This window comes from Capricornis sumatraensis, unplaced genomic scaffold (genome assembly GCF_032405125.1).
Source record: "Capricornis sumatraensis isolate serow.1 unplaced genomic scaffold, serow.2 scaffold15, whole genome shotgun sequence".
NCBI lineage: Eukaryota > Metazoa > Chordata > Mammalia > Artiodactyla > Bovidae > Capricornis > Capricornis sumatraensis.
The window spans coordinates 3,241,975-3,269,325 of record NW_027184626.1 but is presented as its reverse complement, the minus strand read 5'-3'; the positions used below and the strand labels follow the sequence as shown (position 1 = coordinate 3,269,325).

Sequence of the window (27,351 nt, the reverse complement as noted above, 5' to 3'; positions counted from 1 at the left end):
GTTCCGTGTACAGTTCTAACTGTTGCTGCTTGACCTATATACAGGTTTCTCAAGGGACAGGTAAGATGGTCTGGTATTCACATCTCTGTAAGAGTTTTCCACAGTTTTTTGTGATCCACACAGTCAAAAGATTTAGCATAGTTGGTGAAACAGAAGTAGATGTTTTTCTGGAATTCTCTTGCTTTTTCTAAGATTAGTGAAAGTTGGCAATTTGATCTCTGCTTCCTCTGCCTGTTATAAACCCAGTTTGTACATCTGAAACTTCTAGGTTCACATACTGCTGACGCCTAGCTTGAAGGATTTTGAGCATAACCTTGTTAGCAGGTGAAATGAGTGCAATTGTACAGTAGTTTGAACATTGTTTGGCACTACCCTTCTTTGAAATTGGAATGAAAACTGACCTTGTCTAGTCTTGTGGCCACTGATGAGTTTTCCAAATTTGCTGACATATGGAGTATAGCACTTTAACAGAATCATCCTTTAGAATTTAAATAGTTCGGCTGAAATTCCATCACCTCCTCTGTGTTCATAGTAATGCCTCCTGGGGCCCACTTGAATTCACACTCCAAAATTTCTGACTCTAGGTGAGTGATCACACCATTGTGGTTATCTGGGTCATTAAGACCTTTTTGTATACTTCTTCTATATATTCTTCAGTTCAGTTGCTCAGTTGTGTCTGACTCTTTGCGAACCCATAGACTGCAGAACACCAGGCCTCCCTGTCCATCACCAAGTCCCAGAGCTTACTCAAACTCAGGTCCATTGAGTCGGTGATACCATCCAGCCATCTCATCTTCTATCGTCCCCTTGTCCTCCCAGCCATCTCATCTTCTATCGTCCCCTTGTCCTCAATCTTTCCCAGCATCAGAGTCTTCTCCAATGAGTCAGTTCTTCCCATCAGGTGGCCAAAGTACGGGAGTTTCAGCTTCAGCATCAGTCTTTTCAATGAATGTTCAGGACTGATTTCCTTTAGGAAGAACTGGTTGGATCTCCTTGCAGTCCAAGGGACTCTCAAGAGTCTTCTCCAGCAACATAGTTCAAAAGCATAAGTTCTTTGGGGCTCAGCTTTCTTGCAACCTCTTAATATTCTCTTCTGCTTCTCTTAGGTCCTTATTGTTCCTGTTCTTTACTGTGCCCGTCCTTGCATGAAATGTTCCCTTGATAGCTCCAGTTTTCTTGAAAAGATCTCTAGTCTTTCCCATTCTGTTATTTTTGTTTTCTTCTACTTCTTTGCATTGTTCATTTAAGAAGGGCTTTTTATTTCTCCTTGCTTTTCTCTGGAACTGTATTCAGTTGGATATATTTTTTCCCTTTCTCCTTTGCCTTTCACTTCTCTTCTTTTCTCAGCCATTTGTAAAGGCTCCTCAGACAACCACTTTACCTTCTTGTAATTCTTTTTCTTTGGGATGGTTTTGCTCACCACCTCCTGTACAGTGTTATGAACCTCCGTCCATAGTTCTTCAGGCACTCTGTCTACCAGATATAATCCCTTGAATCTATTCATCACCTTCACTGTATAATCATAAATGATTAGATTAGGTCATACATGAGTGACCTAGTGGTTTCTTGTACTTTCTTCAATTTAAGCATGATTTTTGCAATAAGGAGCTCGTGACCTGAGCTAAGTGAAAGAAACAGGAAATAAAAGATCACATATGTGGAGATTTCATATATTTGAGATGTGCAAAATAGATAATTCCACATAGACAGAAAATGGAATGAAGAGTGACTCTCGATGGGAATAGTATCTCTTTTTTAGTCCCTAAGTTGTGTCGACTCTTTCATGATCCCATGGACTGTATGTAGCCCTCAGGGTCCTCTGTATATGGGATTTCCCAGGTAAAAATACTGGTGTGGGTTTCCATTTCCTTCTCTAGGGGATCTTCCCAACCATGACTCTTACATTGGCAGACATGTTATTTGCTACTGAGTCACCCAAGAAAGCCCCATTTGTTGGGAGACGATGAAAATGTGCTGGAACTAGATGGTGCTAACTGTTCAACTTTATAAATAAAGACCACTGAGTTAGATACTCATAAAGGGTAAATTTTAAGTGATGTGAATGATGTCTCAATTTCAAAAATTGTGAGTAAGGGAAAGCAAGCCAGCCTGTAATTTTGAGAGATGATATACATCTATTTCCTTTTTATGTGCTCTCTATTCTATCCCTCTGAAACTGTATATTAGAAAGTGTCATGGTATTATCCAGGTCTCTTAACATTTCTTTCACATTTTCCTTTTCTTTATCCTTCTCTGCTGCATTCTAGGTAGCCTTAGAAAAACGAATTTCCAGCTTACAAATTTTATTTTTTAAGTATGTCTTTTTTCTTGCTAGTCTATGTACTGAGATTTACCTTTTAACAATTATAGTTTTTCTCTTTTACCTGTTATATTTTCTCTTTTAGATATTATATTTTCAATTTGTCTGGTCATTTTTTCTGTCTTTTGTTTTTTCAGTCATTTATTCAGTTCCTTCTTTTATTTCCTCAACAACAATAAACAAAATTTTCATGATCTCTATCTGATAATTACAGTATCTTCAAACTTTGTGAGTCTAATTCTTCAGTTTATTGCTTCTATCAACTCTCACTCATGGTACCTTTTTTCCCCGAGTATGTTCTTTGTGTATGTGTGTGTAGTAGAAGGTGGGCGATATTTTCTTTAGCATGTATGGTAAACTATGGGGGGTGATTTTAAACATTAATCCATTTCCAGAAAAGATTTGGTGTTGCTTCAGTTGTGTGCCTGAATAAACAAGCAATCCAAAACTTTAAAATTAAAAACCAGTTTGAATATATTCAGAACGCCCCAATGGCATCAGTTGTAACGTGAAACCTGTGCAAGAGCTAAATATGGCTGCAAACACTCAGAGACGATTTTTTCATTTCTTTAAAAAAGATTGTTTCTAGGAAGCCACCTGAAAGTTATTTTTTTCTTCCATGTTTCTCCTTTTTAAGATAATTTTTATTTTAGTGTAGAAAGAGGGGTCTCCTTTTAAAGATTCTGGCTTTATCTGGGGTTCCCTGATGGCTCACCAGGTAAAGAATCATCCTTCAGTGGAGGGGATACCGGAGAAGTGAGTTTGATTCCTGGGTCAGAAAGATCCCCTAGAGGAGGAAACAGCAACTTACTCCAGTATTCTTGTCTAGAGAATCTCATGGACAAGAGGATCCTGGTTGGCTACACTCCAAAGGCTCACAAAGAGTTGGACACAGCTGAGCACAGTACAATTATGAATTTATTTTTTATGAGACCTAATTTTTATATCCTGCTAAGAAAACATCATAATTAAAATGAAGAATCTTATTTGTACAGAAATATATATTGCAGTTTTATTTTAAATATCCCCAACCTGGAACAACTCAGATACCAATCCACAAGAGAACAGGTAAACATACTGGGGTTTGTTTTTTTTTTTTTTTTTGAGAGAGAACACTACTTAACATTAATTTAAAAACTTAAGCTAACTGATCCTCAAAACAAAATTGATAAACCTCAAAACGTAGAGTGAAAAAAATCAGACCAATCAACTGAATCCAGGCCAAGTTAATCTAGAATAGTAAAAATCTAAATAGTAAATACAAAGGGGAAGTTAAGACTAGCCAGAGATAGAAGAAACAATATCTTTCTTAAAAATTTTCTTGTATCTTTTAGTGCGGTTGCATGTGTGTGTGTGTGTATGTGTGTGTGTGTGTGTATTTGAGAAAAATCACCAAGTTAAAGTCTGCATATTTCAGTTTATGTAGATTTTATCTCAATAAACCAATGAAGAATATGTGGAAGAAATAAACTAAATATTTAACAGTTTTGTAGATAAATGAAAGCAAAGTAGGGTCACTGATGCCCTAGAGAATCTTCAAGAAAATTAGAGATACCAAGGGAACTTTTCATGCAAAGATGGGCTCAATAAAGGGCAGATGGTACGGACTTAACAGAAGCAGAAGACATTAAGAAGAGGTGGCAAGAATATACAGAACTGTACAAAAAAGATCTTTAAGACCCAGATAATCATGATGGTGTGATCACTCACCTAGAGCCAGATATCCTGGAATGTGAATTCAAGTGGGCCTTAGGAAGCATCACTACAAACAAACCTAGTAGAGGTGATGGCATTCCAGTGGAGCTATTTCAAATCCTGGAAATTGATGCTGTGAAAGTGCTGCACTCAATATGCCAACAAATTTGGAAAACTCAGCAGTGGCCACAGAACTGGAAAAAGACAGTTTTCTTTCCAATCCCAAACAAAGGCAATGCCAAAGAATGCTCAAAAAACCACACAATTGCACTCATCTCACACACTAGTAAAGTAATGCTCAAAATTCTCCAAGCCAGGCTTCAGCAATACGTGAACCATGAACTTCCAGCTGTTCAAGCTGGATTTAGGGAAGGCAGAGGAATCAGAGATCAAATTTCCAACATCCACTGGATCATGGAAAAAGCAAGAGAGTTCCAGAAAAACATCTAGTTCTGCTTTATTGACTATGCCAAAGCCTTTGACTGTGTGGATCACAAGAAACTGTGGAAAATTCTTCAAGAGAATTCTGAAAGAGATGGGAATACCAGACCACCTGACCTGCTTCTTGAGAAACGTGTATGCAGGTCAGGAAGCAATAGTTAGAACTGGACATGGAACAACAGACTGGTTCCAAATAGGAAAAGAAGTGCGTCAAGGCTGTACGTTGTCACCCTGCTTATTTAACTTATATGCAGAGTACATCAAGAGAAATGCTGGGCTGGAGGAAGCACAAGCTGGAATCAAGACTTCTGGGAGAAATATCAATAACCTCAGATATGCAGATGACACCACGTTTATGGCAGAAAGTGAAGAAGAACTAAAGAGCCTCTTGATGAAAGTGAAAGAGGAGAGTGAACATGTTGGCTTAAAGCTCAACATTCAGAAAACTAAAATGGCATCCGGTCCCATCACTTCACGGCAAATAGTTGGGGAAACAGGGGAAACAGTGGCTGACTTTATTTTTCTGGGCTCCAAAATCACTGCAGATGGTGACTGCAGCCATGAAATTAAAAGATGCTTACTCCTTGGAAGGAAAGTTATGACCAACCTAGACAGTATATTCAAAAGCAGAGACATTACTTTGCCAACAAAGGTCCGTCTAGTCAAGGCTATGGTTTTTCCAGTGGTCATGTATGGATGTGAGAGTTGGACTATAAAGAAAGCTGAGCACTGAAGTACTGATGCTTTTGAACTGTGGTGTTGGCAAAGACTCTTGAGAGTCCTTTGGACTGCAAGGAGATCCAAGCAGTCCATCCTAAAGGAGATCAGTCCTGGGTGTTCACTGGAAGAACTGATGTTGAAGCTGAAAGTCCAATACTTTGGCCACCTGATGTGAAGAGGTGACTCATTTGAAGAGACCCTGATGCTGGGAGGGATTGAGGGAAGGAGGAGAAAGGGACGACAGAGCATGAGACGGTTGGATGGCATCACCGACACGATGGACATGGGTTTGGGTGGACTCTGGGAGTTGAAATGGACAGGGAGGCCTAGCGTGCTGCTGTTCATGGGGTCGCAAAGAGTCATACATGACTGAGCAACTGAACTGAATTGAAGGATTACAAATACATGGTGTATATCCCAGTATTTTCTTCAACTTGACACATGATCAACATCAGTAATTATGTCAACCGTTTTTTTTTTTTTCTTTTTACACTGACTCAAAATTTTCCTTTCAAAAGCATTTCTATGAAACTATTGGCAATTCACAAACAAGATGAAAATTTTGTACCCACTAACATTTTAAACAGCCATTGGGTAACTCATGTATTCCTTTTTTTGCTCTTATCTCACATTGAATCCATACTTAAATGCTTTTAATACTATCTAAAAATTATATTTAAATTCTGATTGCATCTCTCCACTTCCATTATCACCATCCTAGCCCAGCCATGAACATGTTTTAACCGGACTATTACTCTTTGTTCTTATTTCTACCTGTTTCATTTTGTCTTTCTACGAAAGAGGAGAAAGTTTTGTTTTCAAATATGCCAGATAGGTTACCCCCCACACATCCTTTAGAGTACAGGTCAAGGTCTTATCTGGTTCAGCTTCCTTTGATGATCTATCTCCAGCTAACCTTTTTTTCCTTTTTTTTCCTACTGTGCTGCACCCTGATCTCTCCACTAACCAGGCTGTACACTCTGTCCTTCCAACACAGCGTAAATGCCTCTGGTTCACTGTCTTGACACTCATCATCCCTTCTGTTGAAAACACTTCCAACGTATCTTCATGGCCTGAATGTCAGCTAACTTTTTTGAAGTGTCTACTCACATGTGAAGTCACCAGGGAGGCATATCCAGATGAACTATCTCAAATATTACACACTCCTCCATCCCCTGTGCATATGATATCTCCTTTTACTACTTGACTGTTTTTAAACCCTTATGATCACACACACATACACACAGTTTCATTTTCTGTCTCATTTTGCTTAAAAGTAAAGTGCATGCACGTGGAGAGTATCTTTATTTTGCTCGCTGCTTTATCTACATACTCCACCATTCTACCATATAGTAGTTACTGACTTATATATCTCCAGAACCGATGCCACAGTAGAAATTTCCTAAATGTTAGTTTAATGAATATACTCAAGAAATTTATATTTGAGAGAAAAAAAAAAAATGATGTCACATCCCTCTCCTTGAGGACGAGAGAGAAGAAAAAGACTGTTAAAGACTATTCTCCCCTGACATATTATTGTATGCATCAGTTTTGAAAGGAAAAGTATGGGTTCTACTGATATTACAACTTATATGTTGGTGGAAGAAGTTATTTGATGCTATGTTCTTTATTTCCCATTCTTTTTATCTCTGTGCTTTTGTCTTTATAAGTTATCTTGACCTAATTCAAATTCACTGATGCTTCAGTCTGCTGCCCATCTTCTGTTAAATCTGTTCAAAAATTTTTAATTCCAAACACCTTATTTTTCAGTTGTACAGTATTCAATTTATTTTCTCTTCTGTGTCTCCATTTCTTTGTTAAATGATTATTTTTTCAGTTATTGTCTTTATTGCCTATATTTCTTTAACATATGTATAATGACATTTAAAATTCCTTTTCAGAAGTTCTAATCTGCGATGCTATGTGTCTGCTTCTATTTTTTATTTTTGCTCTTAATTTTGGTTGACATTTTTCTGTTTCTTTACGTGTTTTGAAATTTGTGGTTGTATGTCAGGTATTATACATTAAAAAACAAACAAACAAACAGACAAAGAAATATCTGTCCCCCATCCCAGCAAGAGAGCATTCTCTCTGGCAGTTAGGATAAGAAACTGATTATGTATCGATTGATTCAGGAGATGAGCCATGTCAGCAGTGGGTTGCAATTTAACTTTCTTTTTTTTTTTTTCTTCAGTTCGCTAGAACTTTTTAATTCTTCTGTGAATATTGTGTTCCTTTTTAATTGAAATACAGTTGATTTACTGTGTTTTGTTAGTTTCAGGTATACAGCAAAATGATTGAATTGTCATATATATGCATGTAAATATTTATATATGTGACTCTGGAAAAGAATTTCCGGTTCTTTTCCGTTATAAGTTATTACAAGATATTTAATATAGTTCCCTGTGCTGTGCAGTAGGTCCTTCCTGGCTATCTATTTTATACATGCTGCTGCTAAATCGCGTCAGTCGTGTCCAGCTCTGTGCAACCCCATAGATGGCAGCCCACCAGGCTCCCCTGTCCCTGGGATTCTCTAGGCAAGAATACTGGAGTGGGTTGCCATTTCCTTCTCCAATGGATGAAAGTGAAAAGTGAAAGTGAAGTCGCTCAGTCATGTCCGACTCTTAGCGACCCCATGGATTGCAGCCTACCAGGCTCCTCCATCCATGGGATTTTCCAGGCAAGAGTACTGGAGTGGGGTGCCATTGCCTATGTTAATCCCAAACTCCTAATTTATCTTCCCCTCCTTTCTGCTTTGGTAACTGTAAGTTTGTTTGTTTGTTTGTATTTTTGTCTATGGGTCTGTTTCTGTTTTGTATATAAGTTCATTTATTTGTACCATGGTTTATTTTTAATTCCACTTATAAGCAATATTATGCAATATTTGTTATTCTTTGACTTATTTCACTCAGTGTGGTAATCTCTAGGTGCTTCCATGTGGCTGTAAATTGCATTATGTCAGCCGGTGGCTCAGGGGGTAAAGCATCTGTCTACAATGCAGGAGACCTGGGTTCGATCCCTGGGTTGGGAATATCCCCTGGAGAAGGAAATGGCAATCCACTCCAGTACCATTGCCTGGAAAATCCCATGGACAGAGGAGCCTGGTAAGCTACAGTCCATGGAGTCGCAAAGAGTCAGACACGACTGAGTGACTTCACACACACACACAACAATCCATTGTACAAATATATCACATCTTTTTAATCCATTAATCTGTCAGTGGACATTTAGATTGCTTTCATATGTTAGCTTTTGTAGACAGTGCTGTAGTTAACACTGAGGGTGCATTTCAAATTATGGTTTTCTCTGGATATGCACCCAGGCTGCGATTGTAGCTTCACACTGTAATGTTACTTTTAGTTTTTTAAGGAACATCAGTATTGTTTTCCAGGTTTCCCAGGTGGTGCTAGTGGTAAAGAACCGGGCTGGCAATGCAGGCAATGGCACCCCACTCCAGTACTCTTGCCTGGAAAATCCCATGGATGGAGGAGCCTGGTAGGCTGCAGTCCATGGGGTCGCTAGGAGTCGGACATGACTGAGCAACTTCACTTTGACTTTTCACTTGCATACATTGGAGAAGGAAATGGCAACCCACTCCAGTGTTCTTGCCTGGAGAATCCCAGGGACAGAGAAGCCTGGTGGACTGCCATCTATGGGGTTGCCCAGATTCGGACACGACTGACACGACTTAGCAGCAGCAGCAGCCAGTGCAGGAGACATAAGAAGCATGGGTTCCGTCCCTGAGTCAGGAAGGTCCCCTGAAGGAGGGCACCAACACCAGTATTCTTGCCTGTAGAATCTGTGGACAGAGGCACCTGGGGGACTACAGTCCATGGGGTCTCAAAAAGTCAGACTTGACTGAAGCAACTTAGCACATAGCATGCTATTCTCCATAATGACAGCACCAATTTACATTTCCACCTACAGTGTGGCAGGGCTCCCTTTGCTCAGCAGCCTCTCCAGCATTTCTTATTTGTGTGTTTTTAAAAATTAATTTTATTAGAGTATTGTTGATTGACAATATTGTATTAGTTTCTGCTGTATGGCAAAGTTATTCAGTTATACATATACATATAAACACTCTTTTTGTAGATTATCTTCCCTTCGAGGTCATTACAGAGTACTGAGTAGAGCTCCCATGCTATACAGTAAATTCTAATTACTCACCTGTTTTATATATAGTGTTGTATACATGTCAGTCCCCATCTTCCAATTTATCCCTCTCTCTCCTTCACTGCTTGGTGACTGAAAGTTTGTTTTCTACATCTGTGACTATTTCTGTTTCATAAATAGGTTTGTAGATGTTTTGATGATGGCCATTCTGACTTGAGATGATATAATACCTGATTATACTTTTAATTTGCATTTCTTTAATAGTTCTCAATGGTAAACATGTTTCCATGTGCCTTTTGGCCATCTGTGTGGCTTCTTTGGAGAAATGTCTATTTGGACCTCATATTTTGCTTGGCTTTTTAAAAATATACTGAGCTATATAAGCTGTTTGTATAGTTTAGAGATTAATCTCTTGTAGATCACATTGCTTGCTAATATTTTCTCCATTTTATGGGTTGTCTTTTTGTTTTGTTAATGGGTTCCTTTGCTATGCAAAAGCTTTTAAGTTTAATTAAGTCCCATATGTTTGTTTTTCCTCTATTTCCATTACTCTGGGAGACAGATCCAAAAAGTTATGCTGCCATTTATGTCAGAGTGTTCTGCCTATGTTTTCCTAAGGAGTCTTATAGTGTCTGGTCTTACATTTACATTTAGCTATTGAATCCATTTTTAGTTTATTTTTGTGTGTGATATTAGAGAATGTTCTAATTTCATTCTTTTACAGTCTAGTTGTCCTAGCACCATTTATTGAAGAGACTCTCTGTTCTCTGTTGTAGAGTCTTGCTTCCTTTCTTGTAGATTAATTGACCCTGGATGCATGGGTTTATTTCTGGGCTTTCTCTTCTGTTCCATTGATCTACATTTCCTCACCACCCTGAATGTGCCCAGTCTCGCCACTTTTGTTTAATTCATGTCAGCTTTCAAATGTCTAAAGATTGATATCCATAAGATATTATTATAGGCACATCCTTCTAGCAGGACTTTGGAACTAAAGTGCAAGACTTATGAAGATTCCTCTTCTTCCTCAGTCTGTCCCCCAGCATTCTATAATGCCACACTCTTAGTAAATGTTTACGGGGTGAGTGAAGTCTTATAGGAAGAAAAAACTAGCTCCGCCAGATTCCAGTCATTCATGTCACCTACACAGCTGTGGAAAACTCTACTGGATTCTATTTACTCCAACAGATTACCTCTCACTATGCTAGGTCTGATCTTTCTCCTCTATGCTTGTATTCAGCAAGTGTCACCAGGGAATTGCCAACAATCTTCCTTTATTTATTCAAGATCTCATTCCTCTCTATATCTTACTTTTAGAATTCTTTACATCTGCAACTATTGAATATCTTCAAATATATATGTGTATATAAACATATACACACAAACAGGTGGGTGCACACACACACTCATTATTTGCTTTATTGTTATGGAGGGAGCAATGATTTTTAATGAATGGCTGCCTTTTAACAGAGGTTAAACTCAGAAAAATTATTGTAAATCAGTATAGTGCTGAAAATTTTGAGATATAACATTTACTTAAGCAAATTTGTCTGTTTTACCTAATGTTTAAGCAACAATTATTGAAAAAAAGATGATAAGTAATTTTTGTGAATCAAATCAATTATCACAAGCCAGGCTTTCAAGTCTTTCCCATGAGGTTCCAAATTGTCATGTTGGAAATCAACTTTTTTGGGAATTAGAAATTTCTTCTGTGACAAAAGACTTATTTTTAAGTTGATTAACCCAGTAGGCTTCCCAAGGTACACTAGTGGTAAAGAACCTGCCTACCGATGCAGGAGATATATCCCTTGGACAGAGGAGCCTCTGGTCCATAGGGTCACCAAGAGTCAGACATGACTGAAGCAACTTAGCATACATGCAAGACTAGAGCAGCAAAAAGAAAATACATACATAGCAACCATAAGATTTTTCTACGTTATAGAAGCAATACTGTCAAAAAGGATTTTAAATAAAATTATAAATAATGATTTTGAGATTATTTTCAGTGAGCACTTAAATAGGAAGATATTTGACTTCTGCCGTTAAACAAAAAGATGACATTAAGGTCATTGCCTTTATAAACTTCTGTTTATCCATATTAAAATGACATGCTCACTAATATTTCGTCTGATTCTAACATTCTTTGACACCTTTCTAATGCCCACTAGGATGTCCACATAGCTTTTAGGAGTTAGTATTTTAGTTATGAATTTAGGTTCTGGAATAAAAGAAGTTTGAGTTTGAACCTCAGGGCTCTGCACTATGACTTTGAGCAAGTTACATAGGCCATTCAAGTTGCAACCTTCTTATCTGCAAATGAAAGTAAAAACACTCAGTTCAAAATATTCTTGTAAGAATTAAATGATGAGGACCCACTGTATTTTCTCACATTTAAGGCACTGTTAATTTTGTTCTTTGTTGTACCCTGAGATAAAACAGTGTAAGTAAGACAAAGAACATAGGAGAGAAAATCATGAATCTGATCTGAAAACTAACTATAAAATTTCTGAACAGAAAAATCAGCTTAAATTCCCTCTAAAAAGTTCCATTTTGTGTGAGCTACTCAGTAGTTAATATTTTTAAAGATTAATATATAAACTAGAATGAGAACCTATCAAACACTTAATGAATTGTTCACTTCTATTACTAATGTCTTAAATTCTGTTTTTACTGAAAATATAATGTAGCCTATGTTGGTGGAGGAACAAACTAGTGGAGGTACAAATCAATCTGTTGATTGAGCTATCTGTCTATTTTGGCCTTCAACTTTGCCCTTTATCAAAAGACTGGTTTTGGAAAAAAAAAAAATATTAAGCTCATATTTCCCCCATAATATTCAGTATGAAGGGTAATGATTTAGAAAAATCCAGAAAGAATAAACCAAGAAAACAGAAATGGCATTGACCAAAGAAAATATGGCTGAACAGAAGAAAAACTATTTTATATTTCTTCCCACACAATTGGTCAAAACCAAATGATTAGAGTTTTAAAATCAGGAACTTGGCACTTTTGAAGAGTGATTTTTAAAGAAAGTATATGGAAAAACTAACCAAATGGCTTTAAGCTGCTCAAATGCTAAAAACCTATTCTATTGCAGAGACAAAGAATCAAGTGTGGAAAACCCAGTTATCTCCTTTAATTTTATGGTTCATGGAAGAGATGAACAACGCTTTATCTAGTGTGTCTCCGTCTTTAGAAAACAAACCAAACACAACAAAATCTCCTGCTAGGTTAATAATTTGGCTTTTTGTATGGAAATGATTTTAGTATTCTAAAATGTCTATTCCACATCCCAATCTAAAGTAGGCTCTACATACAAGACTGTATAGTGTAGAGTGCTGCTGATTATTATGCATAAGAGTAATGGATGGAAAATTATTTATTAAATAATCTTAAGGAAGAGATGGTTCATCTCCGTGGCTCCTCTTGGATCAAAAGACAGTAGCAAAACTTGAGAAGAGGACTTGACTGACAGTTTAATGTGACAAGTTTCCTCCGGAAGCATCTTTCACAAGAGGTTTTTTATGACATGGGAGGCAATTTAATGAGGCCCTGGAAGGAAATCTTGAAATCATGACTATAATTTGTTGTTTTCAAATAAATAGGAGGGAAGAAATTTCTCATTTTGCCACAATTTTGCCATTATGAGTCTCTTGAGAAAGTGAGTAGTCATACATTTCTGATAAAGGAGCTTTTATTTACCCATACATTTCAAGGGTTATGATTACAGCATCAGCAACTGACTTCAGAAGAGATTGTGCAGAGACAGATAATACAGCTCACTGAACTGTGTGATCCGGGAAGTACACACACCTGGTAAAGCTCTAGCTGGGATTACAGGCCTGACATTTTGGGCTCACTAGTTAAGAAGGGACTTTTGAGAAAAGCAAACAAAAGTTAAAACAACAAAACAAAATTAATTTTCCCCTTAAACTACAAAATGACTTTCCAAATTCTAGCGACTCTTCTTTGACTATTACATCTACTAAAGCATTTTCTACAACTGCCTTGAAATCGTAATATCAGAAATAGAACAGTAAGTGTATCACTTGGTGCTATAGTCTAGTACTAAGAAAGTAAAATAGAATATTTACAACCACTGTTGATTAAAAAATAATAGCTGCCTTTATGTTGTCTAGGTATAGCTAGTGAAAATATAAAAAATAGGGAGTATTTTTTAACGAGTATATTTCCAATATAACTTATATTTGATTATCATGAAACAACTATATTTTAGAAATATAAAACACTAAGAATTGCAACAATGATTACATTTTATAAATCTGAAAGTTTAAAAATTACTGAAAAAAGTTAATTAGTGCAGCCATCAATTTTCTTATGATTTACTAAAATCATACTAAACAGTACAAGAACACAAGTGTAATTTACCAGAGACTTTAACTTAAAACATTTGCTTATTATGCTGACAGACTTCTGCATGTACCAAATATACCTGTTTAGATATTTGTAACTACAGATAGTTTAGGAGACAAGAATAAGAAAAAATAAAACAAGCAAGACACACAAAAGAGTGATCCTTATATTCTACGTAGACTCTATAGAGAACCTCAGTAGCCTTTGTACTAATGAGTGGAGTGTATCTGATGAAATTCCCCTCTGGATATTTTTCAGATATTAAATTTTGAAATGACATATCTTACAAACAAAGGTAGAAGCAATTTTACCCTATTACGAACTTAAAATTTCACACAGTGAAGATGGGAAGAGAAAGTAAAATGAGGGTAAAGAGAAAGCTAATCAGAATTTAGAGGTTTGCTGGGTTAATGTCTAGGCTTAAGAGACTCAGATTTCATAATTTTTTCATATCGTGTGTCCTAGCCTTAAGACTGACCTGCACTTAAACAGCATGATGAATAAAACCCTGTCTCCGTCAGAGAACTACAGGCCCACATTACAATGTCACAGTGTTGCATAAGGAAAAAAGAAAGAAAAAACTGTAGAATTTTTATAAAACCTCAGCTGGTAAAAAATCCACCTCCAATGTGGGAGACCTGGGTTGGGAAGACCTCCTGGAGAAGGAAATGGCTACCCACTCAAGTATTCTGGCCTGGAAAAGTTCATGGACTATATAGTTCATGGGGTCTCAAAGAACTGGACACAACTGAGTGACTTTCACTTTTACATTATAAAACCTAGGTGCTAAGCAAAGTGAAAACAAAGGAAGAAGTTATAAAAATGGAGAAAATACTGTAAAGAATAAACCATCTGTGGAAGTCTCTTAGAACTTGTTTACTTACCTGATAATGCTACAACCCAGGACCATTCTCTACCATACTTGTTGAATTGCTTTCATTGGTTATACTGTGAAATTTTGCACCAATTATAAATTAATTTGGATTGAAACTATCTCTGCTAGGATGAAAAATCTCTTGGTACAAACAAATGATCGCTTCTAAATTTTAAAGTTAGATCACTTTTCAAAAAGAAGAAATCCCGATCTGATGGTAGAGGGAAGATCCAGCCTTTCTGGATGCTGAAGAGCTTTGTTGTGCAGAGCAGGTGGAAGGAACAGAAAGAGGAGTAGGACTTAGCAGCCATGTGATGACCTGGGCTGCTGGAGGACTCAGAGGGAGCCTGGAAGATTAAGAAGGACTGGATGGTGTGAGATAGAGAGCATATGACAAATATAAAATAATGCCCATGCTGCTGCTGCTGCTAAGTCACTTCAGTCGTGTCCGACTCTGTGCAGCCCCACAGACGGCAGCCCACCAGGCTCCCCCCACCCCTGGGATTCTCCAAGCAAGAACACTGAGTGGGTTGCCATTTCCTTCTCCGATGCATGCAAGTAAAAAATGAAAATGAAGTCGCTCAGTCATGTGCCCGACTCTTAGCGACCCCATGGACTGCAGCCCACCAAGCCTCTCTGTCCATGGAATTTTCCAGGCAAGAGTACTGGAGTGGGGTGCCATTGCTTTCTCCTATAATGCCCATAAACAACCCTATTTGTCATTTTGTTATATGTGCCACTTACTGACATGTTTTAATTAGGAGATTCACTTGCCAATAGTAAAATAATTCAGCTCAAACCATCATAGACAATCAGTGGGACCATGGGGGCAAACCAGCATAGGCTGCATGTTGCCTTTGCCGTCCTAGCTCCAGAGATGCCGCAGGATAAAAAAGAAAATCTAGGAAGACCTGAAGAACTAATGCAAAACTCATGAGAGGCCACTGAGAGAGTAATGTTGAATCACGTATATATGTATGGGGCTTAAGGTGGGGAAAGGCTGGAGAAGGATGAGGCCAAAAGAGAAAAGGAATCAAACTAATTAAGAATATTCAAGATTTTATGGGGAAGTATTTTAATCTCTAACAAAGCAGATAAAACAGGTTTTAATAATTGGGCAAATATACCATATTTAAAGATGGGAAGACTTCACGTTCAAAGTTAAAGATCAACCAAATTGCAAACTCAATGCTTTGCAAATCAAATTACTGTTAAGATACTTAGGGTATCCAAAATAACAAATTCTAAAATTCAGATAAAAGAATGGAGTTCAGAGTTGCCAAATCTGTGTCGATGAAGAAAATTAAAGGGGGGATGACTACACCAGATATTAAGGGATCCGATGAAAATATTATAACAAGAGTATGGACTAGCAAAGGAACAACTAGGTGAATTAAAACAGATAATTCAGCTGCAGAGCTGTGTGTGTACAGGAACTTTACGTATAAGTGAAGCAGCAAAGGCTAGTAGAATGAGGGAAGAGGAGAATGGTTGGAAATGGATTTAGGAAGATGTTTGGGGGCATGGCTGGGTAGGGCTTTATAGGGAATGGTGAAGATTTTAGTTTTTACTCACAGTGTGACAGGAAGCATGGAAGGGTATGAGTAGAGGAGTGTCGCAATCCCCCTTTTATCACTGGTCACTATCTGGAGAAGAAATGGTTAGGGAACAGTTGTGGGAGCAGGCAGACCAACTGGCAATTTTGCATTAGTGTGGTGAGAAATTGAAGTGGTTTGATTGAGGCAATAGTTGTGAAGAAGCAGTAAGACAGTATATTTTAAAGGTAGAGCTGACTTCATTTGTTGATGGACAAAAGCTGAATGAGAGAGAAAGAAATCAAGGATATCTCTATAGTCTTTGACCTAAGAAATAAAAAAATAGAATTGTTTTCTACTGAGATAAAACTGGAGGGTTGGGTGGGATTTTTTTTTTTTAATTTTTTGGTGGGAGCAGAAATAAAAAGTTTCATATTGGGCATGTTGAGTTTGAGACAATGATTAGGCTACCAAGGGGGAGCTAGGTACTCATTTGGATGTACATATCTGGAATTTGGGACAATTTCATGACTAGAGGTACAACTGTGTGAGGTATCAGTATCTAATAATATTTGAAGCAGTGGGACCAGGTGAGATCACCAGGAGAACAATGATGGATAAAGAGGAAAGGTCAACAGTCTGAAAAAGGGGGCTCTTATACCTAGAAATAGGGAAGATAGAATGATGCAACCAAAAAGATAGGCAGCAGCTCGTGAGGTAAGAGAACCAAGGAAGAAAGGAATAGAGGAGAGAAAGAAGAGAGATGGAAGTGTGGGGAGACAAGGAGGGAGTGTGGGATAGAGAGGGAAGGAAAGGAGAGGAAAGGAGGGAGAGAGGGAAAGAAAAGGAGGGTGTCTTGGAAGCCTAGTTTCTGAAAACGGAGTGAGGTGTGTCACATACTATTGACGGTTTTGATAAAATGAAGACTGAGTTGACCTTTGGCTGTGACATCTGGAACTCATGGTGACTTTGAGTGGAATGATATTAATGGAGTGGTAAGGATAAAAGGATGATTGAACTGAATTCAGGAGGGGATGATGGGAGAAAACATTGTATGGGAAAGTAACTGGAAGGGAATGTTGTTAATCAGTGGATGTCTGGGGTCTTTCACAATCTGAGTGTCATGTTGTGTTCAGGAATGGCCAAGCCACATTTGAGAGGCCCTCTTCCATGTGTTGCCTTGTATAAAGCTGAAGCTCCCAAGGAGCCCACATTTTTACAAGATAGCCACCTCCCAGTGAGCTGGTCAGAGAGTAGTGAGTGTGTTTATTAAGTTCTGGAATAGTGACCTCATTAAGGGTCCACAGTCCTAATGATGGACCTTCATTTTGTTCTCATATAGTAAGCCAGTGTCCTCATAGGGGACTTGGAGGGCATAATGAACTTTTACCAGAATTTGGTGTATATCTACTTAAAAAGAGCCTCTGTTTCTAACAATCCAAGCACTTGGCAAGGACACGAACTCTCACCATAACTCTAGCTAGCCTCACATATTGCCGTCACACTGGAGAAGTTCATTTGCCTACAGGTACATGGGTTGGGAAGATCCCCTGGACTAGGAAATGGCAACCTACTCCAGTATTCTTGACTGAAAAATCCGTGGACAGAGGAGTGTGGTGGGCTACAGTCCAGGGGGTCTCAGAGTTGGACACAACTGAGGGACTGAGCATGCGTGCATGTATACTCCTTGTATATTTATTTAGGATAATTTGTGAGTTAGCATATGGAATTAGAATCTTTTTGGAAAATCATGTAGGCAATTCTAGTAACAGAATTCTTTTGTAAAAGTGGAGAATTATACCTGAAAAGAACACAAATAATCGTTGCAAAATGTTGAATCCAACTCAACAAATCCTAATATCAAAGATGTGACATTTTCTCCAGTGAATTTAAAGAAACTAGACAGAGCACATATTCTGTACTTGTTCATGTTTTTAAAAAATGCTTTATTCACATCTTTCATTATAGCTTTCTTATCATACAGCTGACTACAAATACCATTCAACAACAGGTTCAAGTCATCCAGAAGTTGCTCCACTTTGTTGAATAAAGCCATAGCTAGTTTTCAGTTGATAAGAAAGTTAAAAATCACTCATAAGGTTTTCTATATTAACCATATTACACAACAGTCAACAATTGATCAGGGCTGTTATAGCTGAAATAAAATCTCCAGTAATGGACTATTACTTGCTATCTGATTTGTTTCTTTACCAGTTAATTTTATACATATTTTTCCATTTTAAGTTTTAATAAAGTGTTTTGGATAAATATTAATTAGCTTTTCTCATTTTAGTATTTTTCCGAATGTTCCTGGATGAAAACAGCAGCTATTTTGATGATTCCTATGAAATATTTGCTATTTAATAATGCTGCTGTTCATTATGAACTCTGAAAGAAAATTCTTTTGCTTTAAAATCGTTTTTTTTAATCCAGTTGAACTTCCTTTTAAAATTTATTTGGCTGTGATGTGTCTTAGTTGCTGCATCCAGGATCTTTAATTGTGGCACGCATGCTGTTAGCTGCAACATGCAGGCTCTAGTTCCTTGACTAGGGGTCAGACCTGGGCCTCCTGCATTGGAGCATGGAGTCTTAACCACTGCACCACCAGGGAAGTCACTTTTGCTTTAAAATCTTAATAGCCACAACGATTAGCACTTCAGAGTAATATTTAATGTTCTTTCTTGTTCCTGTTGAAAACTTTGGTCTAAGCGCATTTTTATTTATGTGTAAACCAAAAAACCTAAGAAGACATGAAAACAAATAAAATGTGGTATTCCCTGTTGGATCCTGGAACAGAAAAAGAACATTAGTGGGAAAACTAGTGGGATCAAATAAAGCCTAGAACTTAGTTAATAGTAATCTACTAATGTCTACATCTTACGTAGACAAAACTAAGAGAAAACTACATTTGCCAAAACTAGAACACTGACATTGGGAAAACTCAGTGACAGAATTGTCAGTACTACCTTTGCAACGTTTCTGTAAATATAGAAAAATGCTTTAAAGGCACAGAGGCAATGTAGTGGAGAAGGGATGGGCCTTTTAACAAGTGGTGCTGGGACAACTAGATGTCGGTATGCAAAAAAATGAACTTGAATCCACACTGCACACTACATACGGAAAATAACTCAAGATGGATTGTAGACCTAAATGAAAAACCTAAAACAATAGAACTCCTCCAAGAAAAATAAGCAAAAATCTTGTGACTTGTTTGTTAGATACAACAGCAAAAGCATACTCAAGAAAAGGACAAATAAATAAATTGAACTTCAGTGTAATTTATAAAACTTTTGCTTTTAAAAAGATGCTGCTAAGATAATGAAAATATTGGAATAAAATCTTTGCAAAGCACATATCTGATGAAGGAACGAGAGGAATCTTTTGAAGGTGAAGAATATGATCTTTTTTGACTGTGGTGATGGCCTCATGGGTGTATGCATATATAAAAACATATCAAATTGTATACTTTAAAGTGCGGTTTTTGTATGTTATTTATACCTCAATAAAACTGGTCAGACATTTCTTTTTTAAAAATTTCATTTATTTGTTTATTGGCTGAACCGGGTCTTGCTACGCTTGGGCTGTCTCTGGTTGTAGCGAGCACCGGCTACTCCGTAGTTGCCGAGCTCAGGCTTCTCACTAAGGTGGCTTCTCTTGTTGCAGAGCATGGGCTCCCCAAAATGTTTGCAGCCAGATTCTTTCTTCTCCTTTCCTCACACATCACAAAAGGAGAAGTAAAAGAAGGGGAATTTGGAGTGGAAAGAAATAGCAAGGTGAGTTGTTGGAAGTTAACACATCTCATTTTTGGAAATTTTACAAACATGAGCATCAATTTTACAAACAGGTAAGTATGTTTTAGGGCCCTCTTGGGGCCTTATGAAGAGCCTGTGCAAGTGAGGGGCCCAAAGTTTAAGCTTCATTAGTTTCATGGTAAATCTGCCTAATAATATGGCACATGAAAATGCAAAAAGATAATACAATGTAAAGTTTCCTCCAAGCACGTCCTTCCGTCACCAGTTCTCTTCCTTGGAGGCAATAGATATATTCTGTTTCCTGGGTCCTCCCTGAAATATTATGCATAGATAAGCTTTTTGTTCTGAAACATTTTGTCACCCCCCCCCTCATTCTTTTCTTAGAAAATTTAGCCTGTTGTATACAATTTTTTGCACTCTGTTGTTTCTCTTAGATGCCTTTATTGAGATGGTTCACATACCATCAATTCACTCATTTAAAGTGTACACTTGAGTGGTTTTTAATGTATTCACAGATACATATACCTGTCACCAAAGTTGATTTCAGAACATTTTCATCACCTCAAAAAGAAAGGAAGTGTCCTTCAGCTATCACCTACTGACCCCTAACCCCAGCACTTGGCAGTCACCAATCTGCTTTCTGTCTCTGTGTACTTCCCTGGGATGAGCATTTTATGTGCATGGAATCATAGGTAGTCCTTGGTGACTGGCTTCTTTCACTTAGCATAATTTTTCAAAGTTCTTCTTGGACTGATCAGGACCTGTATCAGAATTTAGTAATTTGTGTCTTCTCTTGTACTCTTAGCCTACTAGAAGTTTATCAATTTTATTGATCTTTTCAAAGAGCCAGATTTTGGTTTTGTTGATTTTCTCTATTGTTTTCCTATTTTCAATTTCATTGCTGCTCTAATTTGTATTATTTCTTTTCTTGTGCATTTGGTTTGGCTTGAATTGTTCTTCTTTTTCTAGTTTCCTAAGGTAGAATATTAGGGGTTTTTTTTTTAGTGTTTTTCTTTTTTTAATTTTACGTCTTCTTCTCTACTAATATATGTATTTAATGCTGTAAATTTCTCTGTAAGCACTATTTTCAGTGTATTTCATACATTTTCGTAAGCTGTATTTTTATTTTCATTTAGTTTAAACAATTCTTTCATTTCTCTTGAGATTTCTTCTTTGACCCAAGTGATATTTAGAAGTATATGAATATTCATAGCAACTTTATTCTTAATAGCCAAAAACCATAAACTAGCAAGATTTCATTGAGTGGGTGAATGATTAAACAAACTGGTGTGTCCACACCATGGAATACTACTCAGTGATTTAGAAAAAGATGCAAACTATTGATACAAACAACATCTTAAGGAAATTTGGATAGTTTACAGTTATTGGCTATTTAAGAATAAAGTTGCTATGAATATTCATATACAAGTTCTTATGTGGAAAGAAGACATTTCTCTAGGATAAATACCCAAAAGTAGATCGCTAGGTTGTATAATAAGTCCATTGTTAATTTTGACAGGATACTGTAGTTTTAATTAGCATCCGTCTAATGGATGATAATGTTAAAGTCTTTTCAGTTGTTTATTTGCCAGCTGTATACCTGTCCTTTTTGGAGGAATGTCTGTGAATTTTTGTCCATGCCCAGTTTTCTAATTAGATTATTATTTTTTAAATGTTGAGATTTGAAGGATCTTTATGTGTTTTAGACAAAAGAATTTTGATAAGTGATTTTCAGAATCTTCCCCTGGTCTCTAATTTGTCTTTTTATCCTTGTATAGGGTCTTTTTGCAGAGCAAAAGTTTATTTTGATGAGGGCCAATTTATCTGTTTTTTCCTTTTATGAATTATGCTTTTGGTGTCAAGCCTAAGAATTCTTTACCTAATTCTAGGTCTGAAAGATTTTCTCCTATGTTATTTTCTATAAGTTTTATAGTTTAAATTAAAATTTTGTTTTCAGTACAATTTTGCATCAAGTGTGAGTTTTTAGGTCAAGGTTTTTTTTTTTTTTTTTTTTGCTGATGAATTTCAATTTCTCTAGTTCCATTTATTGAAAAGGCTGCCCATCCTCCATTTAGTCACTTTTGCTCTTTAGTCAAAAATTAACTGGGCATATTTGTAAGAGTCTGTTTCTGGGCTTTCTATTCTGTTCCATTGACCTACGTGTCTTATTTTCCCTTCAGTATTATGCTATCTTGATTACTGTGCTAAGTTTTTAATAGTGGTCTTTCCAGGTGGTATTTCTTATTATTTATTTTTCCTCAAACACTTCTAAAATCAACTAATAAATAGATGCCACGAAGGTAACAAATTTTCTGTTTTCTCTCACTCTTATTGTAGTATAAGATTCATCAACTATGATAAAATCTTCTTACCTCTGGGTTTGTGGTTTGTTGAGATCGTCAAGAGTGGTCTATGTAAATGCTATGGCATGTGATATATTAAAATAATAATTTGTTTTTCTTGTTTAGAGAGGAGAAAGAACTAAGAGGGTAGAAAAGGAGCTGTCATTTGGTTGTTTAAATTTTGCTGTAATCTTCATGGTGTGATTTCAACAAAGCTACAGGATGAACATTAGTACTCTCATTTTATAGAAGAAAAGATTGAGCTTCATAGAGTACAAATTATGAGCATAAGCACATACTTTATAAAGTATAACTTCATGAGAATGATCTTGGCAGGATCATAGAGATTAGTGCAGCTTTGTAATCTTTCCTCCTTTTTTTTTTTTTTTAAGATAGGTTACTTGGGCAAATATGTACAAAGCACTTGGAGCCAAGTTTATATCACTTATAGGAAATGTGGGCTCTGATAGTGCTAATTCAACCGTAGATAACCTCTTCATGGTAAGGTGAGGTTGAAAAGAAAGGATATTTATCCAGTACCTGAGTTACAGGTAGATAACTCAATAGAATTATAGCTACTTCTATATCCTGAAAGGTGGCCTGCCTTAGTGTTGGGCTTCACCATTCTGAGATGTTTTCCTAATTAAGATCCCACTTGGCCACATTAACAGGAAATTGTGTTCTATCTTATTTATTAAACAATTCTTCCTTTGAAGTTCAAAGAATCCAAGGATACTTACTCAGTCCACGGTATCTATAGTTACTCTAACTTCATCCTGAAACTGGACATCCCAGACAGCTCAAGAAAATGACCTGTTGATCGTAAAGCTGCTGTTACTATTGCTAAGCCTCAGTCCTTCTCCAGAAGAAGTTAGTGGGCTTTACCTTTCACCAGCCTGGAGATAGTTGCTGCTGCAGCATGTGGGAATCCCTGTTCCGGGGGAAGAGTTTTTCTTCTCTGTTGCCAGGATGCTGGTGCATAGTGACCCATGTTGTTGTTCAGACTCTCAGTCATGTCTGACCCTTTGTGACCCCCTGGACTGCAGCATGCCAGACTTCTCTGTCCTTCACTATCTCCCGGAGTTTGTTCAAACTCATGTCATCCAACCATCGCATCCTCTGTCATTCCCTTCTCCGCCTGCCCTCAGTGTTTTCCAATATCAGGGTCTTTTTCAATAAGTCAGTTCTTTGCATTACATGGCCAAAATATTGGAGCGTCAGCTTCAGCATCAGTCCTTCCAGTGACTATTCAGGACTGATTTCCTTTAGGATGGACTGATTTGATCTCCTTGCAGACCGAAGGACTCTGAAGAGTCTTCTCCAGCATAACAGTTCAAATGCATCAATTCTTCATTGCTCAGCCTTCTTTATGGTCCAACTCTCACTTCCATACATGACTGCTGGAAAAACCTTAGCTTTGATTAGACAGACCTTTGTTGGCAAAGTGATGTCTCTGCTTTTTAAAACACTGCCTAGGTTTGTCATAACTTTTCTTCCAAGAAACAAACATCTTTTAATTTCATGGCTGCAGTCACCATCTGCAGTGATTTTGGAGCCCAAGAAAATAAAATCTGTCAGTGTTTCCATGCTCCGCCCCCCCCCCCCCCCCCCCCGCCCCCGTCCCCATCTATTTGCCATGAAATGATGGGACTGGATGCTATGATCTTAGTTGTTTGAATGTTGACTTTTAAGCAACTTTTTCTCTCTCCTTTTTCAACTTCATTAAGAGGCTCTTTAGTTCCTCTTTGCTTTCTGGCATTAGGGTAGTGTCATCTGCATATCTGAGGTTATTAATATTTCTTCTGGCAATCTTGATTCCAGCTTGAGCTGCATCCAGCCCAGCATTTCGCATGATGTACTCCGCATATAAGTTAAATAAGCAGGATGACAATATACAGCCTTGACATACTCCTTTCCCATTTTTGAACCAGTCCATTGTTCCATGTCCAGTTCTGACTGTTGCTTCTCGACCTGTATACGGGTTTCTCAGGAGATAGGTAAGGTGGTCTCGTATACCCATCTCTTTAAGAATTTTCCACAGTTTGTTGTGATCCACACAATCAAAGGCTTTAGCGTGCTCAATGAAGCAGAAGTAGATGTTCTGGAATTTCCTTGCTTTTTCTATGATCCTACGGATGTTACCAACTTGATCTCTGGTTCCTCTGCTTTTTCTACATCTAGTTTGTACATCTGAAATCGCTCGACTCACATCTTGTCGAAGCCTAGCTTAAATGATTTTGAGCATTACCTTGCCAGCATGTGAAATGAGTACAGTTGTACTGTAGTTTGAACATTCTTTAGCACTGCCCTTCTTTGAAATTGGGATGAAAACTGACCTTTTCCAGTCCTGTGGCCACTGCTGTGTTTTCCAAATTTGCTGCCATATTGAGAGCAGAACTTTAAAGCATCATCTTTTAGGACTTTAGATAGCTCAGATGGAATTCCATCACTGCCACTAGCTTTATTTGTAGTAATGCTTCCTAAGACCCACTTGACTTCACACTCCAGCATGTCTGGCTCTGGGTGAGTGATCACACCATTGTGGTTATATGGGTCATTGAGACCTTTTTTGTACAGTGCATTTATCTACAATGATAAAGTTGATGTATATATAATCCCATCAAACTTTGGTTTACAAAAATGACATTTCATCCCAAAGACTGAGTAATTTTTTTCTCAGGAAAGTGGCAACAGTAGGGTAGGGTATCTTATGGGGTCATTCCTTTCCCCTGCAAAGTAGACCACAATTCAAAAAAGTCTGAAGATCATGGTCTTTATCACCATCTTGGCTTTAACTCCTGCCTTCCTTCTCCAAATACATACACATTATCACTATAGTCTGGACTACCAAGAAGGGATCTTTTTTGCACACAAAAATAGAATTGTTTCATATCTCTTGCTCGAAATATTTCAATTTCAACATTACCTTCAGCAGTGATTATTAACAATTTTATGTGCTTTTCCCTTTAAGAATAATTGAATAATAATTAAAGTTTTTAACTTTCTTCAGAGAAAAACATACTATACACATTCAGACAATATAATCTTATACAACTCAGGAGGTTTTGCAACACCCCTGAAGCCCATCCACAGATCTAGGAATCCTCATCCAGCCTATACAATTTATGTATTGAATCTCCTTTGAATAGCATAAAAGGTCTTTTGCCTACCTAGCCAAATTCTTCACTTCCACTCCCCACTTCAAAGGAGATTTCCAGAACATACTATGTTCTCTCTTATACTTTTTTTAAAAAAAATCTATGGTTTTTCCTGTGGTCATGTATGGATGTGAGAGTTGGACTGTGAAGAAAGCTGAGCGCCGAAGAATTGATGCTTTTGAACTGTGGTGTTGGAGAAGACTCTTGAGAGTCCCTTGGACTGCAAGGAGATCCAACCAGTCCATTCTAAAGGAGATCAGTCCTGGGTGTTCTTTGGAAGGAATGATGCTGAAGCTGAAATGCCAGTACTTTAGCCACCTCATGTGAAGAGTTGACTCATTGTAAAAGACTCTGATGCTGGGAGGGATTGGGGACAGGAGGAGAAGGGGATGACAGAGGATGAGATGGCTGGATGGCATCACCGATTTGATGGATGTGAGTTTGAGTGAACTCCGGGAGTTGGTGATGGACAGGGAGGCCTGGCGTGCTGCAATTCATGGGGTCGCAAAGAGTCGGACATGACTGAGCGACTGAACTAAACTGAACTGAACTGAAACTTTTAATTTTAGAATAGTTTGAGATTTACATAAAAATTACTAAGATAACACATAGATTCTGTATGCAGAGTTTATCATTCCATATTCTTACAGTATTTCTCATTTACTATTAATAAGTGACTCTTTAATTGAAAATCCTTTTGAATCAGCAGTCAAGGAAATTATTTTCCAAAATAAATGTATAAAGCACTGATACTAGCCCTCATAATCTCTGGTTCAGCTCATGTGAGACAGTGTGAAAAATGATGCTGTGTTTGTGAGTTCACTTCCTATTTAACAGAGTTGGAAATAGACCACTCACATGCCAGCAACCAGCCACCTTACAGAGGTATGATATTGACTTGAGGTGAGGTGTTGGGGTGAAATAATTTGTGGCTGCATCTTCATTTAGAGTGATGTCAAAGAGAGAACAGAAGCATCTTCAATTCAGTGTGTACAGATAAATTGTTGTTAATATGAAGTTGAGCATATTATCTTATTTGCTTCTTAAGAGGAGAAATAAAATATTTGTTTGTCAAGAAAGGGAAAAAAATACGATCCAGGTACATTACCTTATTCCCATATTTCCAACTATTTCTTCTCTTCTCAGCATTTTGTAATGTTACCAGAGCTAATTTACAGATTGAAATCACTGCGTTTTAGTTCAGTGAAAGAACTTTAATGATATGCAGTTGATTTGGCACAACTAAAAAGATCAAACCTTAAACTCAAAAGTCATACTTAACAGAGAAATGAAATCAGAATACTCTTCTAGAAAGAGCAAACGAAAATAGGAACATTCCCATCTCTTTGTCAACAAGATTATGTTTTATCACATGTTTGAAAAATCAGTTACTTATTTCATTACAATTTCTCAATGATGAATCCCCAATTTTTGTGTAAATTGAGGAAGGATTTTTGTAACCTGACCCATGTGGGAAGGGAAATATCTGTTCATAATGTGAAAAAGGGAAGTGAACTCTAAAGTTATAATTTCATTGAATCTGAAAGTTTAAATGTACTTTGTAAATAGTACAAAGAAAGTATGCACAAAGAAATAAAAAACTTTCCACAATTATCAGTTGTACTCACATTAAGAAAATTGATTTTTAGGGGCTTCTCTGGTGGTCCAGTGGTTAAAAATCTACCTGCCAATGCAGGGCACATGGGTTTGATCCCTGGTCCAGGAAGATCCCATGTGCCACCTGGCAGATAACCCCAGTGCCACACCGCTGAGATCGTGTTCTAGAGCCTGGGAGCCGCAGCTGTTGGAGCCAGAGTGCCTAGAGCAGTGCTGTGCAACAAGGGAAGCCACGGGAATGAGAGGCCCAAGCACTAGAGAGCAGCCCCCACTCGTCGCAGCTAGAGAAAGCCCACCTGTGGCAATTAAGACCCATGCAGCCAAAAATAAATAAGTAACATCTCTGTTTAGCAAAAAAAGAATACTGATTTTGAAATAGTCTCTGATTGTTTAACGGCATTGCCTGGAGTTAG

The 27,351-nt window shown here is 37.5% G+C and overlaps 1 protein-coding gene across 2 annotated transcripts in view; it reads left to right on the top strand.

The window, feature by feature from the left end:
• The window catches only part of LOC138072394 (lysozyme C, kidney isozyme-like), a 55,382-nt gene that overhangs the window by 10,342 nt on the left and 17,689 nt on the right, over nt 1-27,351 (top strand). Inside the window, exon 2 of one of the 2 annotated variants that reach the window (XM_068963498.1) lies at nt 19,733-19,842. The exons of the other annotated variant lie outside the window; for it this stretch is intronic. The gene's annotated coding sequence lies outside the window, so the exon portion shown is untranslated. The remainder of the gene's footprint in view (nt 1-19,732; nt 19,843-27,351) is intronic. 2 annotated transcript variants of the gene reach the window in all.